The sequence below is a fragment of the Diceros bicornis genome, chromosome 8 (genome assembly GCF_020826845.1).
Source record: "Diceros bicornis minor isolate mBicDic1 chromosome 8, mDicBic1.mat.cur, whole genome shotgun sequence".
In the NCBI taxonomy this organism is placed as follows: domain Eukaryota; kingdom Metazoa; phylum Chordata; class Mammalia; order Perissodactyla; family Rhinocerotidae; genus Diceros; species Diceros bicornis.
Genome location: NC_080747.1, coordinates 60,312,673 through 60,327,313, shown reverse-complemented (window position 1 = coordinate 60,327,313; position 14,641 = coordinate 60,312,673).

Genomic DNA, 14,641 nt, shown 5'->3' with positions numbered 1-14,641 from the left:
CTAAGTACTAGGGATATAGCAGTGAATAAAATTAGACAAATCTGAGACCTCATGGAGATTACATCCCAACGAAAATGTTCTTTTCGCAGGGAATTTGCTCATTTTATGTGTTCATCTACTATTCCTCCTTATTGCAGATATATAACATGTCATTTGGAAGGGGCCCAAAGACCCTTGAGAATCTTACTTAATCCTATTTTGTTTTCTGGGAGATGGAAAACATTGTTACATGGGATTGTCAGAAAGAACTCAGGCCCTCAACAGAGGATATTCCCAAGGATTTTGTGACAATAGATAGTTTCCCTTTTCCCACTTGTCATTACTCAGGATTCTGGTTGCAGGAGACAGAAATCAAAATCAAATTAGCTAAGCAAAAGGGGGAATTTAGCTTCTGGAAGAATTGGGGAGGGAATTCTAGGAGTGGAACATTGTGGGACACAGGAGATGAAAATGATACTGAAATCTCTCTATTTCTCTCCCTCTCTTTCTCCCCAGACTCTGATTCTTTCTGCACATTAGGCTCATTTTATCCTTATGCAGACAGGTTTTCTTCAGGTGTCTCCCACAGGATTTGGCATAATGCCTTACACAGAACAGGTATACTTTACCTCTGGAAAATGGAGCATGGTTCGAATAAGACAAATCTCTATGCTCTGGAGAAAGGAAGTCATGGCTACAGAGAGCTGTAGGGTTATATCATTTTTGCTTAGTAATCTCAGACTGCATATAATGCCTGTGTGCCAAAGCTCGGCTTTTGTTATGCGCCTATCCCTGGGACAGATCATGTGACCACGACCACTTGAATTTGGGAAAGCAGGCATCATTCCTGAAGAAAAGGATGCTGTTACCTGAAGAGGTGGGAATGGGATATTGGGAAGGTGTTGCCAACTCCCTCCTACGGTCTCACTGCTCAGTAGGGCTCATGGGCAAGGATCATCTCTGCCATGAGTGTACAGAAGGAGATTGGTCCTTGTTCACCTTGGTGCTCTTTAAAATACACTTCCATGAAAATGGTTCCCACTCTACCCTCAACATCTGGGACAGTGCATGGCACTTGGTAGCAAAAGTTGGTTGACTGAATGAGAAGGAAACTGCAGGAGGATATTGCCCATGAAGACAAGAAACAAGAAAGAGGAAGACACAAAATCTGAGAAACAAGATATCCAGTATAGGATGGAGGGGATAGAAATTCCCAATACATTGGGAAAGCTGCAGGCCTTGAGATTAATCAATTTAGACTGGGGCAGATCAAAAGGCTTGGAGAGAGACTATAAAAAGAAGATGAAATTTACAGGCTACTTAGTGTACTTACTGTATGAATATATAGAAAGTAGATTTACATAGTCAGAGAAGAGTTTTGATAAATTAGTGATAAATACACAGAAAAATTGACAAAGAAAATTAACAAAATATATCCTTGGGATCCCAAAGAACTTGAAAACAAAAAGATACAAAAGAAGGAAAAGGTACTCAAGATATATGAAATGACTCCACCATCAATAACATCTGCATCATTGTAACAATGTACACAATGAGTATCCATTTACTCCAACTTTTAAATAACCACATTAGAGGACAGGGCATGCGTGTATCCATATGGATGGTGGGACCACAGGCAGGGTATGAGAAAAAGCTAAATTGTTATCATCCACAGCTGGGAGCCAATATGTAGGGCTTAACACTGAAATATCAAAAAGTGGCAATAGAAGCACGTGGAAATAAATGGAAATAAATACAAAAATAATCAGTTAAGGCGAAAAGAGTTGCCTCTGGGGAGCAAGAAAATTGGTTGGGGGAACAAGAAACAAGCCTTATATAACTATGTGACCCTCTAAGCTATGTCCATGAATAACTTTAATAAAAACTACATTGAGAATATCTATAGTGCCTCTTCCCATGTGTTGGCAGCCTTTGATACTAAAATATTAACTGGTAATTTTCAAGCCATCTATTTCTACTCTCCTTCTTGTCCTCTTTCCCTTCTCCCACACAAAATAAAAGCTGTTTTTCATCTTTGTAAGGATCTTAGAAACCTCTCAAGCCTTCCTTCACCAAAGGAATGACTATCTAATGATGAGTTTCAGATACTAGGGCACTAGTGAGGAGATAGTTTGAGGCCCCTCCCAGGCCTCCTACAATCACTCCACATGGCCTACCACCTGCCTGATCTGCTCCTAGGAAGGTAGACTTCCCCAGAGAGTTGTGGAAAAGTGGGCAATTTTGAGATTAATTTTGCTCTCTGGATAATCTATTTCCAAAAGCCTTGTGTAGCCCAGAGGTCTTGGGATGTTAAAGAGGCTACTTCGAGTCTAAGTGTCTTGTTATGCATCCTCAGTCATGCTCAATGCGCTCTGGACAGTGAGGAAGTGTTTTCAGCACTCTTTAGTAGTAAACGTGCTTAGAACAATTGGTCACCCAACATCTTATCTGTGAAGAAAGGAGAAAGGACAAGGTAGAAAAGCCATCTGAAATACAGCAGATGTATATGGGGCTGCCTTTCCTGCTTATGAGAGCACAGAGTTCCTTATTTACATGTCTTAGTGTTTTAGTTTTCTATTGCTGCTGGAACAAATCACCATGAAATTAGTGAGTGTTCTAAACAATACAAATTTGTTATCTTACAGTTCTGGAGGTCATATGTCTGACATGCTGGCTAAATCAAGGTACCAAGAAGTTGTACAGTTGTTTCTTGGTATCCACGGGGGATTGGTTGCAGGACCCCTGTAGATACCAAAATCCGTGGATGCTCAAATCCCTTATATACAATGGCATTGTGTTTGCATATAACCTACACACATCCTCCTGTATGTGTTAGGTCATCTCTAGATTACTTGTAATACTTAATACAGTGAAAATGCTATGTAAATAGCTGTTATACTGTATTGTTTAGGAAACAATGACCAGAAAAAAGTCTGTACATGTTCATTACAGACACAACTATCATACGCCTTTTGATCTGCAGTTGGTTGAATCTGCAGATGCAGAACCCATGGATATGAAGAGTTGACCGTATTCATTTCTAGAGGCTCTAGCAGTGTATGTGTTTCCTTGCTCATTCAGGTTATCAGCAAAATTCAGTTCCTTGTGATTGTAGGACTGACATTTCCATTTTCTTCCTGTCAAGAAATTGTCAAGCTGTCAATTGAGGGACATCCCTAGCTTCTAGAACAGTCTCACATTCCTTGGCTCATGGCCCCATTCCTCCACCTTCAAATCCAGCAATGACAGATCAAGTACCTTTCATGTAGCATCTCTCCCTGGCTCTCCTTCTATCCTCTGACCCTTGTTTCTTTGTCATATTTCTCTCTGACCACAGCCAGGAAAGATTGTCTGCTTTTAAGGACCTCTACGATTACATTGGGCCCGTACAGATAACCTAGGAAAATCTCCCCATCTCAAGGTCATAAAAGTTAATCACATCTCAAAGTCTCTTTTGCCATGTAAGATAGTATATCTACAGGTTCTATGGATTAGGATGTGCTCATGTTTGGGGGGTAATTATTCTCCCTACCAGACTCAGTTTTGGGGCAGATTTAAGACAGTGAGAAGAATGAAGGAGGGGAGAAAATACAGCTACTGCTGCAACTCTGTGTGTGTGTGTGTGTGTGTGTGTGTGTAATGCATGTATGTGTATGTGTGCAAGCACACATGCATATGTACAGGTTGCCATTATGAATAGATAGCTACCATTTTAAAGCTTTCAATAGTATAAACAAAAACTTTAACAACAAAAGATTGTAAGTATTATGTTGATGTTGCAAAAGATAGCCTCCTTTCTCTAATTCTTTCTTCTTCAAATCCATTGGACTCCAAACTACTTGGTGTGCATGGAGATATTAATTACATGCTATTTTGGCTGGGTCCAAGAGTGAAGAAAATAATCTTTACTCCTACTTCTAGATGCAAGATTTCTAAATTGAGACTATTAGATGGACCACTTTCTCTGGGTTGAATTTTCTGAGGAAGAAAAAGGTTCAATGAATTTAATTGGTTGTTTAGCAGAGTAAGGAATATTAAACCGCTAACTCCACAGAGAAATAGCCTTTCTATACAGCTTTGGAAAGTGTCTTGAATATAAAATAAAACTTTGTTATACTAGATTGCCACTGACTTAAAGTCGAAGATTATTTTCACAGGTACTAAGTAAAAGTGTACCCATGTAGTACCAGTTCTAGTTGAATTTTGTTAAGCAACTTAATATTATAAATAAGATTTTAAGAAAATATGAGATTGACTTATGGGAAGAAAGTACCTTATCTTTTACTCAAGCAAGTAGCTTAAAAATACAGTTGGTACAAACAAGCAATAATCATTCCTCCAGTTTCTACATATAAAACTAATTAAAGTGCATATATGTAAAATACATTTAATAACAGTAGTGCTCTTAGTTTTTAAATTTCACTTTACAGGTTTCTAAAACCTTTAACATGATCAGATTTATAGTACCTCCAAAAGGTTATATAATAATTTGACCTTGCTGCCTCCCTTTTCTTGCCTTTGCTGCAATTACTGAGCCTTTCCTGAATATGAATCTAGCAGGGGAAATGTTTTCATTATCGATTGCATTCATGGATAAGATCCCAGAAATTATTTTATACATTTACTAAAGTTTTCTTGACAAACTGCTATTTATAAAACTAGGAATCATGTGAAAATTAGACTAAGTTTACATTTTAGAAGTTTATCACCTATGAAAGAATTCTAACTCCTTATGATAATTTTAATATAAAAAGCATGGTATTTTGCTTTTTTAAATGTTTTGCTGATTGAAAAATGAGTTATCTTAGAAAACATTTTATGTCGGCAGAACTGTTTCTAGGAGATCAAAATAGTGGTGGTCACCCTAGGTCTTTCATTGTTTATAATTAACCCTTGCCTTCCACTACAAGTAATATAAAAGTGGTTTCTGCCAGTCATTAATGTCAAAAAATAAAAATTGTCATGTTCAATGTCCCAAGAAATCAGATAAAATGATCTTGCCCTATTCTAACCGGAAAAACCCGGGACCCTGTCACCTTAGTTAAATCAATGAGCACAATGACAAGGGATCAAGGAAAAGAAAAATGGTTTAATTTTGCCAGCAAAATGAGGCCACGGTGGGCTCATACCCCAGAATCCACAGTCCTCCTGAGGCATTAGGAGTTGGGGTTTCTAAAGGAGATTCTGTGGGAAAGAATGTACCCTTGGAGACTGTGATTATTTGTTTGAGGAGGGATCTCATCTCTCTGGCGCCAAGCCAGCTGTTATCTCTATCTACAGCAGGACATTTAGGGTTCCATCAACCAATCTTCCCACATCACCCCAACTTGGGTCCCGGGAAATGGAAGGAAACTGCCGCCAATTAATGCTTTGCAGTCTGGAGTCCATCAGCCTGGGTTTAGCCGAGATAAAGGAAGCTGCGGGTGTCCTCCGTTTGTCCGTCCCTGTGATGACGGTGGATTCTGCGCCAGGAACCGAGAGTTGGGGAACTTCAGCTTCTTGATAATTTCGAGATACTAGTCTCCCTGTAACAAACCTCAAGAACTGGTAATTAGCCAGAACTTCAGTTTGTAGCCACCTGGGCTTTTAATAATTTATTACCTCCATTTGTCTTGTGGAATTCAGGGACACAAAGGATAAAAACAACCAATATCTACATGTGAATGTAACTTAGAGAAGCAGGGAGGAGGGGATTCCCTCTTAAACCCACATACACCGGGTTTAATGTAGGGGAACTGATATCGGGGCGGCATCAAGAGAGAAGCTACAAGGCTTTTTAGTTTTTCCCCTGTTACACTATTTCAGAGCTTCCCAAGCAATAGGCTACAGAAGTGCTGCATTTGTGATGTCTGAATGTGTGTGCCAGCTGCACTAGTTCTGGCCAATACCAGAGCACACTGTTTTGTCACCGCAAGGCAACATGTATATGCACAGGGTATTGCTTTCTCCTCACCTGCTGCAATTTCAAGGGAGCTGGCATCAGCATCCTTTGCTTCCTCTTTTTTGCTAATATTGAGCCTTGAGATTCTAAGGAACTTGAACCCAGACAGTGCAAAAGATCCATTAGGTCTCACTTCTTCACCTTTCTGGTCTGAGGAGAGGAAGAAAACCCAAGATATTGTGAACAGTTTGTTTGTCTCTAGAACAACGGAACAGAGTCTTCCATGCCTTTTGTCACAATGACTTGTGAGATCCCAACAGCTTGACCCATATGGATGCTGAAAGAACTCACACCCATAACAGACACAATTTCCAGCCCTTGAAAGGAGACTTAGCAACTTGAGAAAGGAGACTAAGATGAAGGACTGAGGTCTCCTGTTGAGGTGGAACTAATAGAAATGACAGAGACTTTTAAAGTGTAATGAGGAAAAAAATGAAAAGAGGTAAATCTTTCCTTTCCAATATTTAAAAAGGAAGAGGAGGTATATGAGAACTCTTTACACTTCCCACTCAATTTTGCTGTGAACCTAAAACTGCTCTTAAAAAATAAGGTTTAATAATAGGTATTTTTGAAGAAATAGAGTAGCTGATTTTAAATTTTATGTGGAAAAGTAGACTAAAAGTTTCCACTACTACTTTTTAAAAGTTCGTCACCTATGAAATAATTGTAAGTCCTTATAGAATTTTAATATAAACAGCATGCCATTTTACTTTTTCTAATGTTTTCTTTTGCTGATTAAAAAAATGAGTTATCTTTCAAAAATCTTGAAAAAGAAAAACAAGGATGGAGGGCCTGGATCACATGATTTCGAGACATACTAAACTATAGCAAACAAGACAGTATAGTAGTGGCATAAGGATAGACATATGGATCAATACAGTAGAATAGAGACTCTAGAAATAGACCTGAATCCATATGGTCAATTGATTTTTGATAAAAGTGCCAAGGTAATTAAATGAGGGAAAAAATGATATTTTCAACAAATGTTGCTAGAACAATTGTATGTCTGTATCTATATGGATAAAGTAATCTCAAACTTTACTTAATACCATATTAGAAAAAAGAAAACTTGAAATAGATCATAGACCTAAATGTAAGAGCAAAGATGATAAAACTTCCAGGAAAAATAAATATTTGACCAGATATTTACCCATGAGAAATAAAAACATTTGAACATTCAAAGACTTGTATGTGAATGTTTATAGCAGCACTATTTATAATAGCTAAATAATGGAAACAACTGAAATGTCCATTGACTAGTGGATAGATAATTTGTGACATAGTCTTTCTGTAGAAACTACTAAGATATAATTAGGAATAAAATATGAAAATAGGAATGAAATGGATTAATCTCAAAAACGTTATACTAGATGAAAGAAGTAAAAAAAAAAAGACTACACACTATGATTGCGTTTATTTGAAATTCTAGAAAAGGCAAAACTAGCAAAACTACATAACGCCAGAAATCAGATCAGCAGTTGCCTGAGGCTAGAGGGAAGGGGGAGAATTGATTGCAAATGGGCATGAAGAAACTTTTAGGGAGTTGGAACTATTTTATATCTTGATTATATCTTCATAACTACTAAAATTCAGTAAACTATAAACTAAAATGAGTAAGTTTTATTATATGTAAATTATACCTCAATAAAGTCATAAAAAATGTGTGGGGGCTTTCCAAGAAATGAGCCTGAAATACATTGACACTCAGATCAGATAACAAGTTTCCTTGAATCTCAGAAGGACAAAATATCAAAGCTGTATCTTTAATTTGATTGCTGTACTACTAAAATCTTTCTATCTTTTGGAAGAAAGTCCAATTTTTGTGTGTGTGTGTAAGGAAGATTGGCCCTGAGCTAACATCTGTTCAGTCTTCCTCTATTTTGTATATTGGACGCTGCCACAGCATGGCTTGATGAGCAGTGTGTAAGTCTGTTCCAGGGATCCAAACCCACAAAACCCAGACCACCACTGAAGCACAGTGTGTGAACTTAACCACTATGCCACCAGGCCCCCCCTGAAAGTGCAATTTTGATTATATAGACTATTAGTCTTTCCCTCTTTTCCCCCAACAATTGTAGTTATGACCAAATAAAGGGTTATTAGCAGATTTAAAACGAATATGAAGTGAAGCCTGGTTTCTTCAACACTAGTTACTAAAATTCTCTGAGAGGAGAACTACTAGCACCAACAGACATAAGAAGGATCATAACCTCATATCATAAACTTTTAAAAAATGACCATGAAACACAGAAGCCTTGAAGACCTTGGTGCCGTGCAGTGGGAGAAGGCCCCTAACTTCATTTCCTACCTCAATCAGTTGATAAAATCACGAAAATTCTCATGAACGCTTTCTACTTGTGAAGAAGTGAACGGAGATAAACAGAAAGACCTGGGAAAAGTTAAGGGAACACCATTAAAGGGAAGAATGACTGCCAAAACTTACCATCTTATAGGTCAGCTGAATTGGGATAGATGAGAAAAAATCTACAAGAGAGAGTTACACTTATGTAGACTGGGCCCTGGTACTTGATGTTCCCCTGGTTCTCAAAGAGAAAACGATGGCCAAATCCTCTAGCAAGGACTGCACCAAGGCGCAGTGAGTTCTTACCCTTTCCTGCTCTTACTCTCTCTCTCTGAACATTGGCTAGAAATCAAGTCACAGTCCTTATATTGAAGTTCATTTGAGTAAAGATAAATTAATTGAAGATATGGTGTGTAGAATGTCAATGAGAAGTCATTCAAACTGTATGAGAGACGGGAGATGGTGTGTACAGCACCACCTGATTTAAACATGAGGAAGACACAAAGAAATGGCATGGAAACCAAACATATTAAAGGAAGGACCGTTGGGTATAGAGCCCTGTCAGTATTTATTTATTTATTTATTTTTGTCTTATGGCACTGCCTAGGACTTCCAGAAAAATGTTGAATAGAAGTTGAGAGAGGACATCCTTGCTTATGCCTGAATTTAAGGGAAGGTTTTCAGGCTTTCACCATTTCTCCATTTTTTCTGTGGTGAGGTTCTCAGACCTCAATGTCCAGCTGTATTTGGAAGATGTAAAGCTATGTGATATTCAAAGATATTCAGAATAAAACTTTTTTTCAAGTTCCCTTTCTGATTATTCTATATATTTCAGATCTAATAGGTCTTCCTTTGTGAACGGGAGATAAGACAGAGATCAATGCCAGTGATTTTCAGAAAAACCCAAATAATTTCTTGAGATTTTTGCAGGCTTATCTAGGATGAATACCTTGACAGATAAATTATCTGATTCTTATTTTATTGATTGGAAATCATATGTAAACCATTCTTTTTCCCCCCTCACTTCAAGAACTCTAGGATCCCTATAAATACTCAAATAGCCAGACTTTTGATATGTTCCCATAAAGATTCTTTTATTCTATCCCTTTTCACTTCCTGATCATTATGGATGTGCAAATATGGGACTGAAACATTTTGTAACTAAGCCTCATGCCCAGTGGCAGGTTGTTCCAAGTGGTAGTTGAGATTGCACCATCCACGGTTACTGTGGACCCATTGTCACTATCTGGTGGTGAAGAAGATTGGAGCCACGTTTAGGAATACATTCATGCTGCTGACCTATGCAAAGAGCTCTAGTTCAGTTGTTTTCTTTGTGTTTTGATAATTTTGCTATTGATATCTCTGTCCTAGGTCCTGAAGAGTGGATGTGGTTGTCCTTTTATTGCTATAGGATGAGACAGGCCACACATGTTCTACAGTTACCTATTGTCTGATGGAGTAGTATTCAACTGTTACCCTACCTTCTAAGGTTAATACTAACAAACGTTCCTCTATTTTTCTCCTCTCTGTGTCCCAACTGCCCTGAAAACAGAAGTATAGTCACCCTTAGTATCCACAACTTCCACATCCATGGATTCAACCAACCATGGATCAAAAGGCCTATGATGGTTGTGTCTGTACTGAACATGTACAAACTTTTTTTTCTTGTTATTATTCCATAAACAATACAGTATCACAACCGTTTACACAGTATTTACATTGTATTAGGTTTTATAAGTAATCTAGAGATGATTCAAAGTATGCAAGAGGATATGCATAGGTTATATACAAATACTACGCCATTTTATATAAGGAACTTGAGCTTCTGCAGATTTTGGTATTGGGGGATGTCCTAGAACCTATCTCCTAGGGATATCGAGGGACAACCGTAACTGTTAGATACTTCTTTTAAATTATTTCATATATCGTTTCTTGTATACACCTGCCATAACTGATACAATGATGGCTATTCATTCTTTACTCTCTTTATCGGATTCACTCTATCTGAAGATGCAGAATAAAGTGTATAATAATGTACTGTTTATCCTCTTCTGCTCAGAAAGTTGATTCTGTCAATAATTATTAAAATCAAAGCTCTTAGCCCAAACCATGTCTATATCCATAACCACACACGCATTTATTAATTTCTCCTTTCCTTCATTCAATCTATATATTTGGAGAACCAACTACGTGTTAGACACTGTTCTTCAGTGTTGGAGACATAATAACAATAATGTTAACTCTTCAAAACCATGTAAATAGAATAAGAGGCAGAAAGATAACAAAATAAAAAAGAAATGTTATAAGTTTTGTGGTATTATTAGGAACAATGTGCTATGGATGCAAAGGGGAGAAAGATTCTCTTTAACATGATTAATCTAACAAAATACCTATTTAAAAAAAGAAAGAAAGTTGTGTAAGTTTCTAAATAATTGTAAGTTTCTAAAATGTGTAGGATCACGTACCCAATGCTAGGATTCAGAAACACAGCCGTACTGTCAACTGCATCTGACTTAAAATTAAATGGGATATTCGATGTTCTGACACTTGTCCTTTGCAGAAAAACACAGAAAAGCAGCTACTTCAGAGACAAGAGAACACATGTTAAATTCAAGGATCAGTGCAACCTGGGCCCTGAGGATCCTGGAGCTCAGTCCCCAGAAGCTGTCAAATTTCCCAGGAAATAATAGACTTCTGTTATGGACTTCACCATCATCATCATTATTAAGCAAAATCAATATGCCTTCATCATCACAACACATTGCATACATAGATAGTATTCAGAAGTTTTACTCTAAAAAAACAACATTCACATGAACATTATAGAAGCGACCAAACATCAAATAGACGCAAATTTAGACCTAAGATTATATATAAAGCAAAGGGAAATTTCAGTTTGTTTGCTCAGTTAAGTGAATGGGAGAAGTCTGAAAATTTCGAAAGAAAAAAACTTTCTTTTCCAGCAAAGATATTGTGATCTGAAAGTCACTGCCATGGTTTAGTAAAAGTACCAGTACACACAACCAGTGCCATATTATTGATAAAGGTAGTTGAAGGATCATTGAGAATTGAATTCCTTAAATTATGGGCTAACATCACTGATGAACGTAGATGCAAAAATCCTCAACAAAATATTAGCAAATTGAATACGGCAATACATTAAAAGAATCATACACCACCATGAAGTGGGATTTATTCCAGAGATGCAGAGGTGGTTCAACATCTGCAAATCAATCAGTGTGATACACCACATTAACAAAATGAGGAATAAAAATCACACGATCATCTCAATAGATGCAGAGAAAGCATTTGACAAGATCTGACATCCATTTATGATAAAACTCTCAATAAAATGAGTATAGAGTATAATAAAGGCCATATATGACAAACCCATAACCAAGCTCACACTTAATGGTGAAAAACTGAAAATCATTCATCTGAGACCAGGAAGAAGACAAGGATGCTCACTTCTGCCAGCCTTATTCAACATAGCACTGGAAGTTTTGACCAGAGCAATTAGGCAAGAAAAAGAAATAAAAGGGATCCAAATTGGAAAGGAAGAAGTAAAACTCTCAGTCTTTGCTGATGACATGATTCTCTATATAGAAAACCCTAAAGAATACACCATAAAACTATTAGAAATAATCAACAACTACAGCCAAGTTGCAGGGTACAAAATCAACATACAAAAATCAGTCGCATTTCTACGCACTAATAATGAACTAGCAGAAAGAGAAGTCAAGAGTACAATCCCATTTATAATCACAACACAAAGATTAAAATATCTAGGAATAAATTTAACCAAGAAGGTGAAAGATCTATGCACTGAAAACTATATGACATTATTGGAAGAAATCAAAAAAGACATAAAGAAGTGGAAAGATATTCCATGCTCATGGATTGGAAGAATAAACATAGTTAAAATGTCCATATTACCTAAAGCAATCTACAGATTCAATGTAATCCCAGTCAGAATCCCAATGACATTCTTCATGGAAGGAGAACAAAGAATCCTAAAATTTATATGGAACACAGAAGACCCCAAATAGCCAAAGCAATCCTGAGAAAAAAGAACAAAGCTGGAGGTGTCACACTCTCTGATTTCAAAATATACTACAAAACTATAGTAATCAAAACAGCATGGTACTGGCAGAAAAACAGGCACACAGATCAATGGAACAGATTTGAGAGCCCAGAAATAAAACCACACATCTATGGACAGCTAATCTTCGACAAAGGAGCCAAGAACATACAATGGAGAAAGGAAAGTTTCTTCAATAAATGGTGTTGGGAAAACTGGACAGCCACATGCAAAAGAATGAAAGCAGACCATTATCTTACACTATTCACAAAAATTAACTCAAAATGGATTAAAGACTTGAATGTAAGATCTGAAACCATAAAACTCCTAGAAGAAAATATAGGCAGTGCACTCTTTGACATCGGTCTTAGCAGTATGTTTTCAAATACCACATCTACTCAGGCAAGGGAAACAAAAGAAAAAATAAACAAATGAGAGTACACCAGACTAAAAATCTTCTGCAAGGCAAAGGAAATAAGGAACAAAATGAAAAGACAACCCACCAACTGGGAGAAAATATTTGCAAATCATATATCTGACAAAGGGTTAATTTCTAAAATATATAAAGAACTCACAAAACTCAACAAGAAAAAACAAACAACCTGATCAAAAAATGTGCAGAGAATATAAACAGACATTTTTCCAAAGAATACATATAGATGGCCAACAAGCACATGAAAAGATGTTCAGCATCACTAATTATTAGGGAAATGCAAATCAAAACTACAATGAGATATCACCTTACACCTGTCAGAATGGCATAATTATCAAGACAATAAAATAACAAATGTTGGAGAGGATGTGGGGAAAAGGGAACCTTCATATACCACTGGTGAGAATGCAAACTGGTGTAGCCACTGTGGAAAACAGTATGGAGAGTTCTCAAAAAATTAAAAATAGAAATACCGTATGATCCACTTGATCACTCCTGGGTATTTATCCAAAGAACATGAAATCAACACTTTAAAGAGATTTATGCATCCCTATGTTCATTGCAGTATTATTCACAATAGCCAAGACGTGCAAGCCACTCAGTGCCCATCAACGGATGAATGAATAGAAAAGACGTGGTATATATATACACACAATGGAATACTATTCAGACATAAAAAAGACAAAATTTTGCCTTTTGCAACAACATGGATGGACCTGGAAGGTGTTATGCTAAGCGAAATAAGCCAGCCAGAGAAAGACAAACATTGGATGATTTCACTCATATATGGAAGATAAACAAACAAGCACGTAGATAAGAACAGATTAGAAGTTACCAGAGGGGAAGGGGGTGGGGAAAGGGCGAAAGGGGTAAAGGGGCACATATGTATGGTGACGGATAAAAACTAGACTATTGGTGGTGAGCACAATGCAGTCTATAGAAAAACTGATATATAATAATGTACACCTGAAATCACACAATATTATAAGCCAATATGACCTCAACAAAATAATTAAATAAATAAAATAAAAGACCAAAAAAAGAATCGAATTCCTTGACTGATTGGTTAAATCAATCAAAACAATGTCTTGGAAATTATGAATTGTATAGAATTGGACTAAAACCCAGTCCAACCACACAGCAATTTTACTTGAACTTTGCTTAACATTGGTTTATACTTCCTGGAAAGTGTCTGGATGCTGAGTTGCATTGTCTGTTGTGATAGCATTAGATTCTCTTCAAAGGGTTACTCTCATTACCAGAAAGAACATGATTACAGTCATCGTTAGAACGTACAGTACCTTGGTAATACGAACATCTCTAATTTCTTGTTCAAACAAACATCCTATGTGGTTTGTTTGGTCTTTTCTTATGACTATGTGTTCTCACGGGACAGGTGAAGGTTGATATCAGTGATTCCTTGCTAGAAATAGCTCTCTTCAGCTCCAAAAGCATTGTATGCTTCTTAGCAAGCAGGAATTTTGGGGGTATTGATAGTTACTTTTTGATTTTTATTATTAAAAAATATGCACTTACAGAAAAAAAATAATTCATAATGCAAAGTAAAATCCCTTGTTCTCCCACTCCTTCATTCCAACAAATCCTCAGAGGTAACCAATTAAAAATTTTGTATGTTTCCATTGAGTTATTTTCTGTCCATACATGTACATATGTCCATACCCTCATTTTTTATTTAACACAGACAGGATCATACTTTACTGTTCTGAGAATAGAAACTTTAATCTGATGAAGCAAAGTATCAGCAAGTTCAACATTTCACTGTCATTTAATCATTTGAGAATAAACTCAGAACTTTGAAGTTCTTTAGGCTCAGTTATATTTTTACAAAAATAAGTATCAAATATTATATTGTCACTCCCTTGATTAACAGAGTAAGGACTCTAG